Source organism: Lissotriton helveticus, chromosome 4_1 (genome assembly GCF_964261635.1).
Source record: "Lissotriton helveticus chromosome 4_1, aLisHel1.1, whole genome shotgun sequence".
Classification (NCBI taxonomy): Eukaryota; Metazoa; Chordata; class Amphibia; order Caudata; family Salamandridae; genus Lissotriton; species Lissotriton helveticus.
Genome location: NC_136063.1, coordinates 1,671,334,825 through 1,671,355,105, shown reverse-complemented (window position 1 = coordinate 1,671,355,105; position 20,281 = coordinate 1,671,334,825). Strand labels below are relative to the sequence as shown.

The 20,281-nt window shown below is 33.9% G+C and overlaps 13 non-coding genes across 13 annotated transcripts; 8 read left to right on the top strand and 5 right to left on the bottom strand.

Annotated features, from left to right (window-relative positions):
* Window positions 1-641: 641 nt before the first annotated feature.
* TRNAQ-CUG (transfer RNA glutamine (anticodon CUG)) lies at window positions 642-713 on the top strand. The gene has a single exon. It is a non-coding gene; the product is annotated as a tRNA-Gln (tRNA).
* An 826-nt stretch (window positions 714-1,539) lies between these two features.
* TRNAQ-UUG (transfer RNA glutamine (anticodon UUG)) lies at window positions 1,540-1,611 on the bottom strand. Its single transcript has one exon. It is a non-coding gene; the product is annotated as a tRNA-Gln (tRNA).
* A 1,550-nt stretch (window positions 1,612-3,161) lies between these two features.
* On the top strand, window positions 3,162-3,233 carry TRNAQ-CUG (transfer RNA glutamine (anticodon CUG)). The gene has a single exon. It is a non-coding gene; the product is annotated as a tRNA-Gln (tRNA).
* Window positions 3,234-4,059: 826 nt separating this feature from the next.
* Window positions 4,060-4,131, bottom strand: TRNAQ-UUG (transfer RNA glutamine (anticodon UUG)). The gene has a single exon. It is a non-coding gene; the product is annotated as a tRNA-Gln (tRNA).
* Window positions 4,132-5,681: 1,550 nt separating this feature from the next.
* Window positions 5,682-5,753, top strand: TRNAQ-CUG (transfer RNA glutamine (anticodon CUG)). The gene has a single exon. It is a non-coding gene; the product is annotated as a tRNA-Gln (tRNA).
* A 2,448-nt stretch (window positions 5,754-8,201) lies between these two features.
* TRNAQ-CUG (transfer RNA glutamine (anticodon CUG)) lies at window positions 8,202-8,273 on the top strand. The gene has a single exon. It is a non-coding gene; the product is annotated as a tRNA-Gln (tRNA).
* Window positions 8,274-9,099: 826 nt separating this feature from the next.
* TRNAQ-UUG (transfer RNA glutamine (anticodon UUG)) lies at window positions 9,100-9,171 on the bottom strand. The gene has a single exon. It is a non-coding gene; the product is annotated as a tRNA-Gln (tRNA).
* Window positions 9,172-10,721: 1,550 nt separating this feature from the next.
* On the top strand, window positions 10,722-10,793 carry TRNAQ-CUG (transfer RNA glutamine (anticodon CUG)). Its single transcript has one exon. It is a non-coding gene; the product is annotated as a tRNA-Gln (tRNA).
* Window positions 10,794-13,241: 2,448 nt separating this feature from the next.
* On the top strand, window positions 13,242-13,313 carry TRNAQ-CUG (transfer RNA glutamine (anticodon CUG)). Its single transcript has one exon. It is a non-coding gene; the product is annotated as a tRNA-Gln (tRNA).
* Window positions 13,314-14,139: 826 nt separating this feature from the next.
* Window positions 14,140-14,211, bottom strand: TRNAQ-UUG (transfer RNA glutamine (anticodon UUG)). The gene has a single exon. It is a non-coding gene; the product is annotated as a tRNA-Gln (tRNA).
* Window positions 14,212-15,761: 1,550 nt separating this feature from the next.
* On the top strand, window positions 15,762-15,833 carry TRNAQ-CUG (transfer RNA glutamine (anticodon CUG)). The gene has a single exon. It is a non-coding gene; the product is annotated as a tRNA-Gln (tRNA).
* Window positions 15,834-18,281: 2,448 nt separating this feature from the next.
* TRNAQ-CUG (transfer RNA glutamine (anticodon CUG)) lies at window positions 18,282-18,353 on the top strand. The gene has a single exon. It is a non-coding gene; the product is annotated as a tRNA-Gln (tRNA).
* An 826-nt stretch (window positions 18,354-19,179) lies between these two features.
* On the bottom strand, window positions 19,180-19,251 carry TRNAQ-UUG (transfer RNA glutamine (anticodon UUG)). The gene has a single exon. It is a non-coding gene; the product is annotated as a tRNA-Gln (tRNA).
* Between the last annotated feature and the right edge of the window lie 1,030 nt (window positions 19,252-20,281).

Sequence of the window (20,281 nt, the reverse complement as noted above, 5' to 3'; positions counted from 1 at the left end):
ATGTGCTAAATTCGCCTTATCAATAGCGCAGAAAGCTTCAAAAAGGGATGCTGGGAATCAGGCCTCTGAAATGCATTTCAGAAAAACAGGATAGGATTTCTTAATGTCACACTATTTTGTGTAGGAATGTGATGTAAACGTATTATAATGTTTGTATTTCTGTAACTTGTTCAAGCTGATAGACGTTTTGAAAGGAATCAATAATTGTCTCTTTCAACCTACTGGTGTTGGATTTGAGCTATCAATAAACAAAGGTGACAGAAATAGAAAAGGTCAAGAGTAATAAAATAGTACCCCCAAGATTTGGACTGGTACCTTTGCATGCAAAGTCCAACGTGCCAATCATTGCTCTTTGGCGCATCCCATGTGAGAGACAAAGAAATGGGTGTATTAGTTTGGAAATGTAAAATGTTTTAATATGTTACAGTCAAAGATGATCATTATGATATAACTTGCCTATCCTGATAAACGTTTGCATATTTAACACTGTTAAGGAGAATGTATCTGAACAGAATCAAATCACATTATAGCTCTTTACACTATGAGCATTCAACAGAGATATCGTTTCATCAATGTAAGAAATGCCCCCGCACTAATGCGCTCTCTTTTGTCTCAATGGAAAAATGACTCATGTATGGGAGGGTTCCATGGTGTAATGGTTAGCACTCTGGACTCTGAATCCAGCGATCCGAGTTCAAATCTCGGTGGGACCTGCTTGAATTATGAGATTTACTATTTCACCCATTTCTTAGAATTTGGTCTTGGAAAAACATAACGTCAATGTTTTATACTGATACTTATCAACGTATAAGTATGCATCTATGTATACATAGCTATATCCGTCTAGATAGCGATAAGACTATATAAAGAAATCAATTATTCATAAACATATGTATTGAAGCTGAAAACTAAAAACTGTTGTTTCCCATCCACAATTTAAACGTTAGGTTCATTTCCTCTCTCATCTATATGACCAGTAATGAGATAGTTAATTTTTGCTGATTTCTTATATGACAACATGCTTGACTTACACAGTGCATTTAATTGTGAATTTCTTTGAAAGAGAAATTCAGATTATTACCTTTGACACGTCTTTCGAAAGATTTTACTTTATGGTTATGGATTTACTTTAGAAAATCAGAGTGTAAATATATGTGTGTCTGAATTTCACGATTGTTATTCAAAACGTCATATCTTCTGTCCCCATAATACACAATTTGATTCCTCAAGTTTTGTTTTAATGAAGGATTTCCAATTAAAAAGTTCCATCTTCCCCTTATCAATAACAGTAAGATTTAAGAAAGTAATATCTTGCATTAGCCCCCTGTGATGAGTTTGAGAAAACAGAGTCAGCTCGCAAAATGTCTCATTATTTTGAGCCATTTAATTTCCATGTTTTCTAAAAGTTCTATCATTTGCTCACATCGAATAGACTTTCAGAATACAATCAATAAATTAATGTTTCACTCTACCCGTGTTAGATTTGTGATATTTATGAATACACTTGACAGAAAAAGATTTGATCAACAGTCATGAAAGTGGTCCCACCGAGATTTGAACTCGGATCCTTGGATTCAAAGTCCAAAGTGCTAACCATTACACCATGGAACCTCCCATGTGACAAGGGAGCAAATTGCTGCAGCAATGTGAACATTTCAAAGTTTTTAATGTTCTACAGTCAAAGACCAACAGAATGTTATTACTTTTCTATTCTGTTCAACTTTTGCATATTGAACTATGTTAGGGAAGGATGTTGCCCAGAGGACTCAAGTAACGCTATCACTCTGTTGAACAGTACTTTTTATGTGAGATACGATTTTGCAATAAAATATAAGATTCCCCCGTGAATGCAATCTCTTCTCTCAAAATGAAAAGCTCAACCTGGTACAGGTGGTTTGATGGTATCATGCTTAGCACTCTAGACTCTGAAAACCGGGATCTGAGTACAAATCACAGTGGGACTTATCTAAACTTTACGATTTTCTTTTTCCATTCAGTTCTTAGAATTATTAATTGGAAAAATATCTCATTTACTTATAAACTTGTACATATCCACTTTACACGTATGTATCTCCCTATATCTTGCTATATGTCTCTGTATATTTATAGGACAACATAAACACATACATTATAAAAATGCATATAATTAGTAGAGGTGAAAATAATGAAAAGTTGTTGCCTCTCCACATTTGAAACATGAGCTTCTTCTCCTTACTCTTCTATATGTCATGAAATTGAGATAGTCACTTTTTACTCAATTTTGATCTAACAATATAGTTGATTTATACAAAGCATATCATATGATTTGTGAATAATCTTAAAAGAGAAAATTAGATCAGTACCTGTGAGGCCTCCAAGCAAAAGCTTATGTTTCACGATTGCAGATCGACTGTTGAAAATCAGCATGAAAAACGTTTTATTTCACAATTTCCATACTAATATACAAAAACATTTGTACTATCTGAATGATACCGTCATTGTGGTTCTCTAGGTTTGATTTAAGAACACTTCTCTTTCAAAATGTGCTAAATTCGCCTTATCAATAGCGCAGAAAGCTTCAAAAAGGGATGCTGGGAATCAGGCCTCTGAAATGCATTTCAGAAAAACAGGATAGGATTTCTTAATGTCACACTATTTTGTGTAGGAATGTGATGTAAACGTATTATAATGTTTGTATTTCTGTAACTTGTTCAAGCTGATGGACGTTTTGAAAGGAATCAATAATTGTCTCTTTCAACCTACTGGTGTTGGATTTGAGCTATCAATAAACAAAGGTGACAGAAATAGAAAAGGTCAAGAGTAATAAAATAGTACCCCCAAGATTTGGACTGGTACCTTTGCATGCAAAGTCCAACGTGCCAATCATTGCTCTTTGGCGCAGCCCATGTGAGAGACAAAGAAATGGGTGTATTAGTTTGGAAATGTAAAATGTTTTAATATGTTACAGTCAAAGATGATCATTATGATATAACTTGCCTATCCTGATAAACGTTTGCATATTTAACACTGTTAAGGAGAATGTATCTGAACAGAATCAAATCACATTATAGCTCTTTACACTATGAGCATTCAACAGAGATATCGTTTCATCAATGAAAGAAATGCCCCCGCACTAATGCGCTCTCTTTTGTCTCAATGGAAAAATGACTCATGTATGGGAGGGTTCCATGGTGTAATGGTTAGCACTCTGGACTCTGAATCCAGCGATCCGAGTTCAAATCTCGGTGGGACCTGCTTGAATTATGAGATTTACTATTTCACCCATTTCTTAGAATTTGGTCTTGGAAAAACATAACGTCAATGTTTTATACTGATACTTATCAACGTATAAGTATGCATCTATGTATACATAGCTATATCCGTCTAGATAGCGATAAGACTATATAAAGAAATCAATTATTCATAAACATATGTATTGAAGCTGAAAACTAAAAACTGTTGTTTCCCATCCACAATTTAAACGTTAGGTTCATTTCCTCTCTCATCTATATGACCAGTAATGAGATAGTTAATTTTTGCTGATTTCTTATATGACAACATGCTTGACTTACACAGTGCATTTAATTGTGAATTTCTTTGAAAGAGAAATTCAGATTATTACCTTTGACACGTCTTTCGAAAGATTTTACTTTATGGTTATGGATTTACTTTAGAAAATCAGAGTGTAAATATATGTGTGTCTGAATTTCACGATTGTTATTCAAAACGTCATATCTTCTGTCCCCATAATACACAATTTGATTCCTCAAGTTTTGTTTTAATGAAGGATTTCCAATTAAAAAGTTCCATCTTCCCCTTATCAATAACAGTAAGATTTAAGAAAGTAATATCTTGCATTAGCCCCCTGTGATGAGTTTGAGAAAACAGAGTCAGCTCGCAAAATGTCTCATTATTTTGAGCCATTTAATTTCCATGTTTTCTAAAAGTTCTATCATTTGCTCACATCGAATAGACTTTCAGAATACAATCAATAAATTAATGTTTCACTCTACCCGTGTTAGATTTGTGATATTTATGAATACACTTGACAGAAAAAGATTTGATCAACAGTCATGAAAGTGGTCCCACCGAGATTTGAACTCGGATCCTTGGATTCAAAGTCCAAAGTGCTAACCATTACACCATGGAACCTCCCATGTGACAAGGGAGCAAATTGCTGCAGCAATGTGAACATTTCAAAGTTTTTAATGTTCTACAGTCAAAGACCAACAGAATGTTATTACTTTTCTATTCTGTTCAACTTTTGCATATTGAACTATGTTAGGGAAGGATGTTGCCCAGAGGACTCAAGTAACGCTATCACTCTGTTGAACAGTACTTTTTATGTGAGATACGATTTTGCAATAAAATATAAGATTCCCCCGTGAATGCAATCTCTTCTCTCAAAATGAAAAGCTCAACCTGGTACAGGTGGTTTGATGGTATCATGCTTAGCACTCTAGACTCTGAAAACCGGGATCTGAGTACAAATCACAGTGGGACTTATCTAAACTTTACGATTTTCTTTTTCCATTCAGTTCTTAGAATTATTAATTGGAAAAATATCTCATTTACTTATAAACTTGTACATATCCACTTTACACGTATGTATCTCCCTATATCTTGCTATATGTCTCTGTATATTTATAGGACAACATAAACACATACATTATAAAAATGCATATAATTAGTAGAGGTGAAAATAATGAAAAGTTGTTGCCTCTCCACATTTGAAACATGAGCTTCTTCTCCTTACTCTTCTATATGTCATGAAATTGAGATAGTCACTTTTTACTCAATTTTGATCTAACAATATAGTTGATTTATACAAAGCATATCATATGATTTGTGAATAATCTTAAAAGAGAAAATTAGATCAGTACCTGTGAGGCCTCCAAGCAAAAGCTTATGTTTCACGATTGCAGATCGACTGTTGAAAATCAGCATGAAAAACGTTTTATTTCACAATTTCCATACTAATATACAAAAACATTTGTACTATCTGAATGATACCGTCATTGTGGTTCTCTAGGTTTGATTTAAGAACACTTCTCTTTCAAAATGTGCTAAATTCGCCTTATCAATAGCGCAGAAAGCTTCAAAAAGGGATGCTGGGAATCAGGCCTCTGAAATGCATTTCAGAAAAACAGGATAGGATTTCTTAATGTCACACTATTTTGTGTAGGAATGTGATGTAAACGTATTATAATGTTTGTATTTCTGTAACTTGTTCAAGCTGATGGACGTTTTGAAAGGAATCAATAATTGTCTCTTTCAACCTACTGGTGTTGGATTTGAGCTATCAATAAACAAAGGTGACAGAAATAGAAAAGGTCAAGAGTAATAAAATAGTACCCCCAAGATTTGGACTGGTACCTTTGCATGCAAAGTCCAACGTGCCAATCATTGCTCTTTGGCGCAGCCCATGTGAGAGACAAAGAAATGGGTGTATTAGTTTGGAAATGTAAAATGTTTTAATATGTTACAGTCAAAGATGATCATTATGATATAACTTGCCTATCCTGATAAACGTTTGCATATTTAACACTGTTAAGGAGAATGTATCTGAACAGAATCAAATCACATTATAGCTCTTTACACTATGAGCATTCAACAGAGATATCGTTTCATCAATGAAAGAAATGCCCCCGCACTAATGCGCTCTCTTTTGTCTCAATGGAAAAATGACTCATGTATGGGAGGGTTCCATGGTGTAATGGTTAGCACTCTGGACTCTGAATCCAGCGATCCGAGTTCAAATCTCGGTGGGACCTGCTTGAATTATGAGATTTACTATTTCACCCATTTCTTAGAATTTGGTCTTGGAAAAACATAACGTCAATGTTTTATACTGATACTTATCAACGTATAAGTATGCATCTATGTATACATAGCTATATCCGTCTAGATAGCGATAAGACTATATAAAGAAATCAATTATTCATAAACATATGTATTGAAGCTGAAAACTAAAAACTGTTGTTTCCCATCCACAATTTAAACGTTAGGTTCATTTCCTCTCTCATCTATATGACCAGTAATGAGATAGTTAATTTTTGCTGATTTCTTATATGACAACATGCTTGACTTACACAGTGCATTTAATTGTGAATTTCTTTGAAAGAGAAATTCAGATTATTACCTTTGACACGTCTTTCGAAAGATTTTACTTTATGGTTATGGATTTACTTTAGAAAATCAGAGTGTAAATATATGTGTGTCTGAATTTCACGATTGTTATTCAAAACGTCATATCTTCTGTCCCCATAATACACAATTTGATTCCTCAAGTTTTGTTTTAATGAAGGATTTCCAATTAAAAAGTTCCATCTTCCCCTTATCAATAACAGTAAGATTTAAGAAAGTAATATCTTGCATCAGCCCCCTGTGATGAGTTTGAGAAAACAGAGTCAGCTGGCAAAATGTCTCATTATTTTGAGCCATTTAATTTCCATGTTTTCTAAAAGTTCTATCATTTGCTCACATCGAATAGACTTTCAGAATACAATCAATAAATTAATGTTTCACTCTACCCGTGTTAGATTTGTGATATTTATGAATACACTTGACAGAAAAAGATTTGATCAACAGTCATGAAAGTGGTCCCACCGAGATTTGAACTTGGATCCTTGGATTCAAAGTCCAAAGGGCTAACCATTACAACATGGAACCTCCCATGTGACAAGGGAGCAAATTGCTGCAGCAATGTGAACATTTCAAAGTTTTTAATGTTCTACAGTCAAAGACCAACAGAATGTTATTACTTTTCTATTCTGTTCAACTTTTGCATATTGAACTATGTTAGGGAAGGATGTTGCCCAGAGGACTCAAGTAACGCTATCACTCTGTTGAACAGTACTTTTTATGTGAGATACGATTTTGCAATAAAATATAAGATTCCCCCGTGAATGCAATCTCTTCTCTCAAAATGAAAAGCTCAACCTGGTACAGGTGGTTTGATGGTATCATGCTTAGCACTCTAGACTCTGAAAACCGGGATCTGAGTACAAATCACAGTGGGACTTATCTAAACTTTACGATTTTCTTTTTCCATTCAGTTCTTAGAATTATTAATTGGAAAAACATCTCATTTACTTATAAACTTGTACATATCCACTTTACACGTATGTATCTCCCTATATCTTGCTATATGTCTCAATATATTTATAGGACAACATAAACACATACATTATAAAAATGCATATAATTAGTAGAGGTGAAAATAATGAAAAGTTGTTGCCTCTCCACATTTGAAACATGAGCTTCTTCTCCTTACTCTTCTATATGTCATGAAATTGAGATAGTCACTTTTTAGTCAATTTTGATCTAACAATATAGTTGATTTATACAAAGCATATCATATGATTTGTGAATAATCTTAAAAGAGAAAATTAGATCAGTACCTGTGAGGCCTCCAAGCAAAAGCTTATGTTTCACGATTGCAGATCGACTGTTGAAAATCAGCATGAAAAACGTTTTATTTCACAATTTCCATACTAATATACAAAAACATTTGTACTATCTGAATGATACCGTCATTGTGGTTCTCTAGGTTTGATTTAAGAACACTTCTCTTTCAAAATGTGCTAAATTCGCCTTATCAATAGCACAGAAAGCTTCAAAAAGGGATGCTGGGAATCAGGCCTCTGAAATGCATTTCAGAAAAACAGGATATGATTTCTTAATGTCACACTATTTTGTGTAGGAATGTGATGTAAACGTATTATAATGTTTGTATTTCTGTAACTTGTTCAAGCTGATGGACGTTTTGAAAGGAATCAATAATTGTCTCTTTCAACCTACTGGTGTTGGATTTGAGCTATCAATAAACAAAGGTGACAGAAATAGAAAAGGTCAAGAGTAATACAATGGTACCCCCAAGATTTGGACTGGTACCTTTGCATGCAAAGTCCAACGTGCCAATCATTGCTCTTTGGCGCAGCCCATGTGAGAGACAAAGAAATGGGTGTATTAGTTTGGAAATGTAAAATGTTTTAATATGTTACAGTCAAAGATGATCATTATGATATAACTTGCCTATCCTGATAAACGTTTGCATATTTAACACTGTTAAGGAGAATGTATCTGAACAGAATCAAATCACATTATAGCTCTTTACACTATGAGCATTCAACAGAGATATCGTTTCATCAATGTAAGAAATGCCCCCGCACTAATGCGCTCTCTTTTGTCTCAATGGAAAAATGACTCATGTATGGGAGGGTTCCATGGTGTAATGGTTAGCACTCTGGACTCTGAATCCAGCGATCCGAGTTCAAATCTCGGTGGGACCTGCTTGAATTATGAGATTTACTATTTCACCCATTTCTTAGAATTTGGTCTTGGAAAAACATAACGTCAATGTTTTATACTGATACTTATCAACGTATAAGTATGCATCTATGTATACATAGCTATATCCGTCTAGATAGCGATAAGACTATATAAAGAAATCAATTATTCATAAACATATGTATTGAAGCTGAAAACTAAAAACTGTTGTTTCCCATCCACAATTTAAACGTTAGGTTCATTTCCTCTCTCATCTATATGACCAGTAATGAGATAGTTAATTTTTGCTGATTTCTTATATGACAACATGCTTGACTTACACAGTGCATTTAATTGTGAATTTCTTTGAAAGAGAAATTCAGATTATTACCTTTGACACGTCTTTCGAAAGATTTTACTTTATGGTTATGGATTTACTTTAGAAAATCAGAGTGTAAATATATGTGTGTCTGAATTTCACGATTGTTATTCAAAACGTCATATCTTCTGTCCCCATAATACACAATTTGATTCCTCAAGTTTTGTTTTAATGAAGGATTTCCAATTAAAAAGTTCCATCTTCCCCTTATCAATAACAGTAAGATTTAAGAAAGTAATATCTTGCATCAGCCCCCTGTGATGAGTTTGAGAAAACAGAGTCAGCTCGCAAAATGTCTCATTATTTTGAGCCATTTAATTTCCATGTTTTCTAAAAGTTCTATCATTTGCTCACATCGAATAGACTTTCAGAATACAATCAATAAATTAATGTTTCACTCTACCCGTGTTAGATTTGTGATATTTATGAATACACTTGACAGAAAAAGATTTGATCAACAGTCATGAAAGTGGTCCCACCGAGATTTGAACTTGGATCCTTGGATTCAAAGTCCAAAGTGCTAACCATTACAACATGGAACCTCCCATGTGACAAGGGAGCAAATTGCTGCAGCAATGTGAACATTTCAAAGTTTTTAATGTTCTACAGTCAAAGACCAACAGAATGTTATTACTTTTCTATTCTGTTCAACTTTTGCATATTGAACTATGTTAGGGAAGGATGTTGCCCAGAGGACTCAAGTAACGCTATCACTCTGTTGAACAGTACTTTTTATGTGAGATACGATTTTGCAATAAAATATAAGATTCCCCCGTGAATGCAATCTCTTCTCTCAAAATGAAAAGCTCAACCTGGTACAGGTGGTTTGATGGTATCATGCTTAGCACTCTAGACTCTGAAAACCGGGATCTGAGTACAAATCACAGTGGGACTTATCTAAACTTTACGATTTTCTTTTTCCATTCAGTTCTTAGAATTATTAATTGGAAAAACATCTCATTTACTTATAAACTTGTACATATCCACTTTACACGTATGTATCTCCCTATATCTTGCTATATGTCTCTGTATATTTATAGGACAACATAAACACATACATTATAAAAATGCATATAATTAGTAGAGGTGAAAATAATGAAAAGTTGTTGCCTCTCCACATTTGAAACATGAGCTTCTTCTCCTTACTCTTCTATATGTCATGAAATTGAGATAGTCACTTTTTACTCAATTTTGATCTAACAATATAGTTGATTTATACAAAGCATATCATATGATTTGTGAATAATCTTAAAAGAGAAAATTAGATCAGTACCTGTGAGGCCTCCAAGCAAAAGCTTATGTTTCACGATTGCAGATCGACTGTTGAAAATCAGCATGAAAAACGTTTTATTTCACAATTTCCATACTAATATACAAAAACATTTGTACTATCTGAATGATACCGTCATTGTGGTTCTCTAGGTTTGATTTAAGAACACTTCTCTTTCAAAATGTGCTAAATTCGCCTTATCAATAGCGCAGAAAGCTTCAAAAAGGGATGCTGGGAATCAGGCCTCTGAAATGCATTTCAGAAAAACAGGATAGGATTTCTTAATGTCACACTATTTTGTGTAGGAATGTGATGTAAACGTATTATAATGTTTGTATTTCTGTAACTTGTTCAAGCTGATGGACGTTTTGAAAGGAATCAATAATTGTCTCTTTCAACCTACTGGTGTTGGATTTGAGCTATCAATAAACAAAGGTGACAGAAATAGAAAAGGTCAAGAGTAATAAAATAGTACCCCCAAGATTTGGACTGGTACCTTTGCATGCAAAGTCCAACATGCCAATCATTGCTCTTTGGCGCATCCCATGTGAGAGACAAAGAAATGGGTGTATTAGTTTGGAAATGTAAAATGTTTTAATATGTTACAGTCAAAGATGATCATTATGATATAACTTGCCTATCCTGATAAACGTTTGCATATTTAACACTGTTAAGGAGAATGTATCTGAACAGAATCAAATCACATTATAGCTCTTTACACTATGAGCATTCAACAGAGATATCGTTTCATCAATGTAAGAAATGCCCCCGCACTAATGCGCTCTCTTTTGTCTCAATGGAAAAATGACTCGTGTATGGGAGGGTTCCATGGTGTAATGGTTAGCACTCTGGACTCTGAATCCCGCGATCCGAGTTCAAATCTCGGTGGGACCTGCTTGAATTATGAGATTTACTATTTCACCCATTTCTTAGAATTTGGTCTTGGAAAAACATAACGTCAATGTTTTATACTGATACTTATCAACGTATAAGTATGCATCTATTTATACATAGCTATATCCGTCTAGATAGCGATAAGACTATATAAAGAAATCAATTATTCATAAACATATGTATTGAAGCTGAAAACTAAAAACTGTTGTTTCCCATCCACAATTTAAACGTTAGGTTCATTTCCTCTCTCATCTATATGACCAGTAATGAGATAGTTAATTTTTGCTGATTTCTTATATGACAACATGCTTGACTTACACAGTGCATTTAATTGTGAATTTCTTTGAAAGAGAAATTCAGATTATTACCTTTGACACGTCTTTCGAAAGATTTTACTTTATGGTTATGGATTTACTTTAGAAAATCAGAGTGTAAATATATGTGTGTCTGAATTTCACGATTGTTATTCAAAACGTCATATCTTCTGTCCCCATAATACACAATTTGATTCCTCAAGTTTTGTTTTAATGAAGGATTTCCAATTAAAAAGTTCCATCTTCCCCTTATCAATAACAGTAAGATTTAAGAAAGTAATATCTTGCATCAGCCCCCTGTGATGAGTTTGAGAAAACAGAGTCAGCTCGCAAAATGTCTCATTATTTTGAGCCATTTAATTTCCATGTTTTCTAAAAGTTCTATCATTTGCTCACATCGAATAGACTTTCAGAATACAATCAATAAATTAATGTTTCACTCTACCCGTGTTAGATTTGTGATATTTATGAATACACTTGACAGAAAAAGATTTGATCAACAGTCATGAAAGTGGTCCCACCGAGATTTGAACTTGGATCCTTGGATTCAAAGTCCAAAGGGCTAACCATTACAACATGGAACCTCCCATGTGACAAGGGAGCAAATTGCTGCAGCAATGTGAACATTTCAAAGTTTTTAATGTTCTACAGTCAAAGACCAACAGAATGTTATTACTTTTCTATTCTGTTCAACTTTTGCATATTGAACTATGTTAGGGAAGGATGTTGCCCAGAGGACTCAAGTAACGCTATCACTCTGTTGAACAGTACTTTTTATGTGAGATACGATTTTGCAATAAAATATAAGATTCCCCCGTGAATGCAATCTCTTCTCTCAAAATGAAAAGCTCAACCTGGTACAGGTGGTTTGATGGTATCATGCTTAGCACTCTAGACTCTGAAAACCGGGATCTGAGTACAAATCACAGTGGGACTTATCTAAACTTTACGATTTTCTTTTTCCATTCAGTTCTTAGAATTATTAATTGGAAAAACATCTCATTTACTTATAAACTTGTACATATCCACTTTACACGTATGTATCTCCCTATATCTTGCTATATGTCTCTGTATATTTATAGGACAACATAAACACATACATTATAAAAATGCATATAATTAGTAGAGGTGAAAATAATGAAAAGTTGTTGCCTCTCCACATTTGAAACATGAGCTTCTTCTCCTTACTCTTCTATATGTCATGAAATTGAGATAGTCACTTTTTACTCAATTTTGATCTAACAATATAGTTGATTTATACAAAGCATATCATATGATTTGTGAATAATCTTAAAAGAGAAAATTAGATCAGTACCTGTGAGGCCTCCAAGCAAAAGCTTATGTTTCACGATTGCAGATCGACTGTTGAAAATCAGCATGAAAAACGTTTTATTTCACAATTTCCATACTAATATACAAAAACATTTGTACTATCTGAATGATACCGTCATTGTGGTTCTCTAGGTTTGATTTAAGAACACTTCTCTTTCAAAATGTGCTAAATTCGCCTTATCAATAGCGCAGAAAGCTTCAAAAAGGGATGCTGGGAATCAGGCCTCTGAAATGCATTTCAGAAAAACAGGATAGGATTTCTTAATGTCACACTATTTTGTGTAGGAATGTGATGTAAACGTATTATAATGTTTGTATTTCTGTAACTTGTTCAAGCTGATGGACGTTTTGAAAGGAATCAATAATTGTCTCTTTCAACCTACTGGTGTTGGATTTGAGCTATCAATAAACAAAGGTGACAGAAATAGAAATGGTCAAGAGTAATAAAATAGTACCCCCAAGATTTGGACTGGTACCTTTGCATGCAAAGTCCAACGTGCCAATCATTGCTCTTTGGCGCATCCCATGTGAGAGACAAAGAAATGGGTGTATTAGTTTGGAAATGTAAAATGTTTTAATATGTTACAGTCAAAGATGATCATTATGATATAACTTGCCTATCCTGATAAACGTTTGCATATTTAACACTGTTAAGGAGAATGTATCTGAACAGAATCAAATCACATTATAGCTCTTTACACTATGAGCATTCAACAGAGATATCGTTTCATCAATGTAAGAAATGCCCCCGCACTAATGCGCTCTCTTTTGTCTCAATGGAAAAATGACTCGTGTATGGGAGGGTTCCATGGTGTAATGGTTAGCACTCTGGACTCTGAATCCCGCGATCCGAGTTCAAATCTCGGTGGGACCTGCTTGAATTATGAGATTTACTATTTCACCCATTTCTTAGAATTTGGTCTTGGAAAAACATAACGTCAATGTTTTATACTGATACTTATCAACGTATAAGTATGCATCTATTTATACATAGCTATATCCGTCTAGATAGCGATAAGACTATATAAAGAAATCAATTATTCATAAACATATGTATTGAAGCTGAAAACTAAAAACTGTTGTTTCCCATCCACAATTTAAACGTTAGGTTCATTTCCTCTCTCATCTATATGACCAGTAATGAGATAGTTAATTTTTGCTGATTTCTTATATGACAACATGCTTGACTTACACAGTGCATTTAATTGTGAATTTCTTTGAAAGAGAAATTCAGATTATTACCTTTGACACGTCTTTCGAAAGATTTTACTTTATGGTTATGGATTTACTTTAGAAAATCAGAGTGTAAATATATGTGTGTCTGAATTTCACGATTGTTATTCAAAACGTCATATCTTCTGTCCCCATAATACACAATTTGATTCCTCAAGTTTTGTTTTAATGAAGGATTTCCAATTAAAAAGTTCCATCTTCCCCTTATCAATAACAGTAAGATTTAAGAAAGTAATATCTTGCATCAGCCCCCTGTGATGAGTTTGAGAAAACAGAGTCAGCTCGCAAAATGTCTCATTATTTTGAGCCATTTAATTTCCATGTTTTCTAAAAGTTCTATCATTTGCTCACATCGAATAGACTTTCAGAATACAATCAATAAATTAATGTTTCACTCTACCCGTGTTAGATTTGTGATATTTATGAATACACTTGACAGAAAAAGATTTGATCAACAGTCATGAAAGTGGTCCCACCGAGATTTGAACTTGGATCCTTGGATTCAAAGTCCAAAGTGCTAACCATTACAACATGGAACCTCCCATGTGACAAGGGAGCAAATTGCTGCAGCAATGTGAACATTTCAAAGTTTTTAATGTTCTACAGTCAAAGACCAACAGAATGTTATTACTTTTCTATTCTGTTCAACTTTTGCATATTGAACTATGTTAGGGAAGGATGTTGCCCAGAGGACTCAAGTAACGCTATCACTCTGTTGAACAGTACTTTTTATGTGAGATACGATTTTGCAATAAAATATAAGATTCCCCCGTGAATGCAATCTCTTCTCTCAAAATGAAAAGCTCAACCTGGTACAGGTGGTTTGATGGTATCATGCTTAGCACTCTAGACTCTGAAAACCGGGATCTGAGTACAAATCACAGTGGGACTTATCTAAACTTTACGATTTTCTTTTTCCATTCAGTTCTTAGAATTATTAATTGGAAAAACATCTCATTTACTTATAAACTTGTACATATCCACTTTACACGTATGTATCTCCCTATATCTTGCTATATGTCTCTGTATATTTATAGGACAACATAAACACATACATTATAAAAATGCATATAATTAGTAGAGGTGAAAATAATGAAAAGTTGTTGCCTCTCCACATTTGAAACATGAGCTTCTTCTCCTTACTCTTCTATATGTCATGAAATTGAGATAGTCACTTTTTACTCAATTTTGATCTAACAATATAGTTGATTTATACAAAGCATATCATATGATTTGTGAATAATCTTAAAAGAGAAAATTAGATCAGTACCTGTGAGGCCTCCAAGCAAAAGCTTATGTTTCACGATTGCAGATCGACTGTTGAAAATCAGCATGAAAAACGTTTTATTTCACAATTTCCATACTAATATACAAAAACATTTGTACTATCTGAATGATACCGTCATTGTGGTTCTCTAGGTTTGATTTAAGAACACTTCTCTTTCAAAATGTGCTAAATTCGCCTTATCAATAGCGCAGAAAGCTTCAAAAAGGGATGCTGGGAATCAGGCCTCTGAAATGCATTTCAGAAAAACAGGATAGGATTTCTTAATGTCACACTATTTTGTGTAGGAATGTGATGTAAACGTATTATAATGTTTGTATTTCTGTAACTTGTTCAAGCTGATGGACGTTTTGAAAGGAATCAATAATTGTCTCTTTCAACCTACTGGTGTTGGATTTGAGCTATCAATAAACAAAGGTGACAGAAATAGAAATGGTCAAGAGTAATAAAATAGTACCCCCAAGATTTGGACTGGTACCTTTGCATGCAAAGTCCAACGTGCCAATCATTGCTCTTTGGCGCATCCCATGTGAGAGACAAAGAAATGGGTGTATTAGTTTGGAAATGTAAAATGTTTTAATATGTTACAGTCAAAGATGATCATTATGATATAACTTGCCTATCCTGATAAACGTTTGCATATTTAACACTGTTAAGGAGAATGTATCTGAACAGAATCAAATCACATTATAGCTCTTTACACTATGAGCATTCAACAGAGATATCGTTTCATCAATGTAAGAAATGCCCCCGCACTAATGCGCTCTCTTTTGTCTCAATGGAAAAATGACTCGTGTATGGGAGGGTTCCATGGTGTAATGGTTAGCACTCTGGACTCTGAATCCCGCGATCCGAGTTCAAATCTCGGTGGGACCTGCTTGAATTATGAGATTTACTATTTCACCCATTTCTTAGAATTTGGTCTTGGAAAAACATAACGTCAATGTTTTATACTGATACTTATCAACGTATAAGTATGCATCTATTTATACATAGCTATATCCGTCTAGATAGCGATAAGACTATATAAAGAAATCAATTATTCATAAACATATGTATTGAAGCTGAAAACTAAAAACTGTTGTTTCCCATCCACAATTTAAACGTTAGGTTCATTTCCTCTCTCATCTATATGACCAGTAATGAGATAGTTAATTTTTGCTGATTTCTTATATGACAACATGCTTGACTTACACAGTGCATTTAATTGTGAATTTCTTTGAAAGAGAAATTCAGATTATTACCTTTGACACGTCTTTCGAAAGATTTTACTTTATGGTTATGGATTTACTTTAGAAAATCAGAGTGTAAATATATGTGTGTCTGAATTTCACGATTGTTATTCAAAACGTCATATCTTCTGTCCCCATAATACACAATTTGATTCCTCAAGTTTTGTTTTAATGAAGGATTTCCAATTAAAAAGTTCCATCTTCCCCTTATCAATAACAGTAAGATTTAAGAAAGTAATATCTTGCATCAGCCCCCTGTGATGAGTTTGAGAAAACAGAGTCAGCTCGCAAAATGTCTCATTATTTTGAGCCATTTAATTTCCATGTTTTCTAAAAGTTCTATCATTTGCTCACATCGAATAGACTTTCAGAATACAATCAATAAATTAATGTTTCACTCTACCCGTGTTAGATTTGTGATATTTATGAATACACTTGACAGAAAAAGATTTGATCAACAGTCATGAAAGTGGTCCCACCGAGATTTGAACTTGGATCCTTGGATTCAAAGTCCAAAGGGCTAACCATTACAACATGGAACCTCCCATGTGACAAGGGAGCAAATTGCTGCAGCAATGTGAACATTTCAAAGTTTTTAATGTTCTACAGTCAAAGACCAACAGAATGTTATTACTTTTCTATTCTGTTCAACTTTTGCATATTGAACTATGTTAGGGAAGGATGTTGCCCAGAGGACTCAAGTAACGCTATCACTCTGTTGAACAGTACTTTTTATGTGAGATACGATTTTGCAATAAAATATAAGATTCCCCCGTGAATGCAATCTCTTCTCTCAAAATGAAAAGCTCAACCTGGTACAGGTGGTTTGATGGTATCATGCTTAGCACTCTAGACTCTGAAAACCGGGATCTGAGTACAAATCACAGTGGGACTTATCTAAACTTTACGATTTTCTTTTTCCATTCAGTTCTTAGAATTATTAATTGGAAAAACATCTCATTTACTTATAAACTTGTACATATCCACTTTACACGTATGTATCTCCCTATATCTTGCTATATGTCTCTGTATATTTATAGGACAACATAAACACATACATTATAAAAATGCATATAATTAGTAGAGGTGAAAATAATGAAAAGTTGTTGCCTCTCCACATTTGAAACATGAGCTTCTTCTCCTTACTCTTCTATATGTCATGAAATTGAGATAGTCACTTTTTACTCAATTTTGATCTAACAATATAGTTGATTTATACAAAGCATATCATATGATTTGTGAATAATCTTAAAAGAGAAAATTAGATCAGTACCTGTGAGGCCTCCAAGCAAAAGCTTATGTTTCACGATTGCAGATCGACTGTTGAAAATCAGCATGAAAAACGTTTTATTTCACAATTTCCATACTAATATACAAAAACATTTGTACTATCTGAATGATACCGTCATTGTGGTTCTCTAGGTTTGATTTAAGAACACTTCTCTTTCAAAATGTGCTAAATTCGCCTTATCAATAGCGCAGAAAGCTTCAAAAAGGGATGCTGGGAATCAGGCCTCTGAAATGCATTTCAGAAAAACAGGATAGGATTTCTTAATGTCACACTATTTTGTGTAGGAATGTGATGTAAACGTATTATAATGTTTGTATTTCTGTAACTTGTTCAAGCTGATGGACGTTTTGAAAGGAATCAATAATTGTCTCTTTCAACCTACTGGTGTTGGATTTGAGCTATCAATAAACAAAGGTGACAGAAATAGAAATGGTCAAGAGTAATAAAATAGTACCCCCAAGATTTGGACTGGTACCTTTGCATGCAAAGTCCAACGTGCCAATCATTGCTCTTTGGCGCATCCCATGTGAGAGACAAAGAAATGGGTGTATTAGTTTGGAAATGTAAAATGTTTTAATATGTTACAGTCAAAGATGATCATTATGATATAACTTGCCTATCCTGATAAACGTTTGCATATTTAACACTGTTAAGGAGAATGTATCTGAACAGAATCAAATCACATTATAGCTCTTTACACTATGAGCATTCAACAGAGATATCGTTTCATCAATGTAAGAAATGCCCCCGCACTAATGCGCTCTCTTTTGTCTCAATGGAAAAATGACTCGTGTATGGGAGGGTTCCATGGTGTAATGGTTAGCACTCTGGACTCTGAATCCCGCGATCCGAGTTCAAATCTCGGTGGGACCTGCTTGAATTATGAGATTTACTATTTCACCCATTTCTTAGAATTTGGTCTTGGAAAAACATAACGTCAATGTTTTATACTGATACTTATCAACGTATAAGTATGCATCTATTTATACATAGCTATATCCGTCTAGATAGCGATAAGACTATATAAAGAAATCAATTATTCATAAACATATGTATTGAAGCTGAAAACTAAAAACTGTTGTTTCCCATCCACAATTTAAACGTTAGGTTCATTTCCTCTCTCATCTATATGACCAGTAATGAGATAGTTAATTTTTGCTGATTTCTTATATGACAACATGCTTGACTTACACAGTGCATTTAATTGTGAATTTCTTTGAAAGAGAAATTCAGATTATTACCTTTGACACGTCTTTCGAAAGATTTTACTTTATGGTTATGGATTTACTTTAGAAAATCAGAGTGTAAATATATGTGTGTCTGAATTTCACGATTGTTATTCAAAACGTCATATCTTCTGTCCCCATAATACACAATTTGATTCCTCAAGTTTTGTTTTAATGAAGGATTTCCAATTAAAAAGTTCCATCTTCCCCTTATCAATAACAGTAAGATTTAAGAAAGTAATATCTTGCATCAGCCCCCTGTGATGAGTTTGAGAAAACAGAGTCAGCTCGCAAAATGTCTCATTATTTTGAGCCATTTAATTTCCATGTTTTCTAAAAGTTCTATCATTTGCTCACATCGAATAGACTTTCAGAATACAATCAATAAATTAATGTTTCACTCTACCCGTGTTAGATTTGTGATATTTATGAATACACTTGACAGAAAAAGATTTGATCAACAGTCATGAAAGTGGTCCCACCGAGATTTGAACTTGGATCCTTGGATTCAAAGTCCAAAGTGCTAACCATTACAACATGGAACCTCCCATGTGACAAGGGAGCAAATTGCTGCAGCAATGTGAACATTTCAAAGTTTTTAATGTTCTACAGTCAAAGACCAACAGAATGTTATTACTTTTCTATTCTGTTCAACTTTTGCATATTGAACTATGTTAGGGAAGGATGTTGCCCAGAGGACTCAAGTAACGCTATCACTCTGTTGAACAGTACTTTTTATGTGAGATACGATTTTGCAATAAAATATAAGATTCCCCCGTGAATGCAATCTCTTCTCTCAAAATGAAAAGCTCAACCTGGTACAGGTGGTTTGATGGTATCATGCTTAGCACTCTAGACTCTGAAAACCGGGATCTGAGTACAAATCACAGTGGGACTTATCTAAACTTTACGATTTTCTTTTTCCATTCAGTTCTTAGAATTATTAATTGGAAAAACATCTCATTTACTTATAAACTTGTACATATCCACTTTACACGTATGTATCTCCCTATATCTTGCTATATGTCTCTGTATATTTATAGGACAACATAAACACATACATTATAAAAATGCATATAATTAGTAGAGGTGAAAATAATGAAAAGTTGTTGCCTCTCCACATTTGAAACATGAGCTTCTTCTCCTTACTCTTCTATATGTCATGAAATTGAGATAGTCACTTTTTACTCAATTTTGATCTAACAATATAGTTGATTTATACAAAGCATATCATATGATTTGTGAATAATCTTAAAAGAGAAAATTAGATCAGTACCTGTGAGGCCTCCAAGCAAAAGCTTATGTTTCACGATTGCAGATCGACTGTTGAAAATCAGCATGAAAAACGTTTTATTTCACAATTTCCATACTAATATACAAAAACATTTGTACTATCTGAATGATACCGTCATTGTGGTTCTCTAGGTTTGATTTAAGAACACTTCTCTTTCAAAATGTGCTAAATTCGCCTTATCAATAGCGCAGAAAGCTTCAAAAAGGGATGCTGGGAATCAGGCCTCTGAAATGCATTTCAGAAAAACAGGATAGGATTTCTTAATGTCACACTATTTTGTG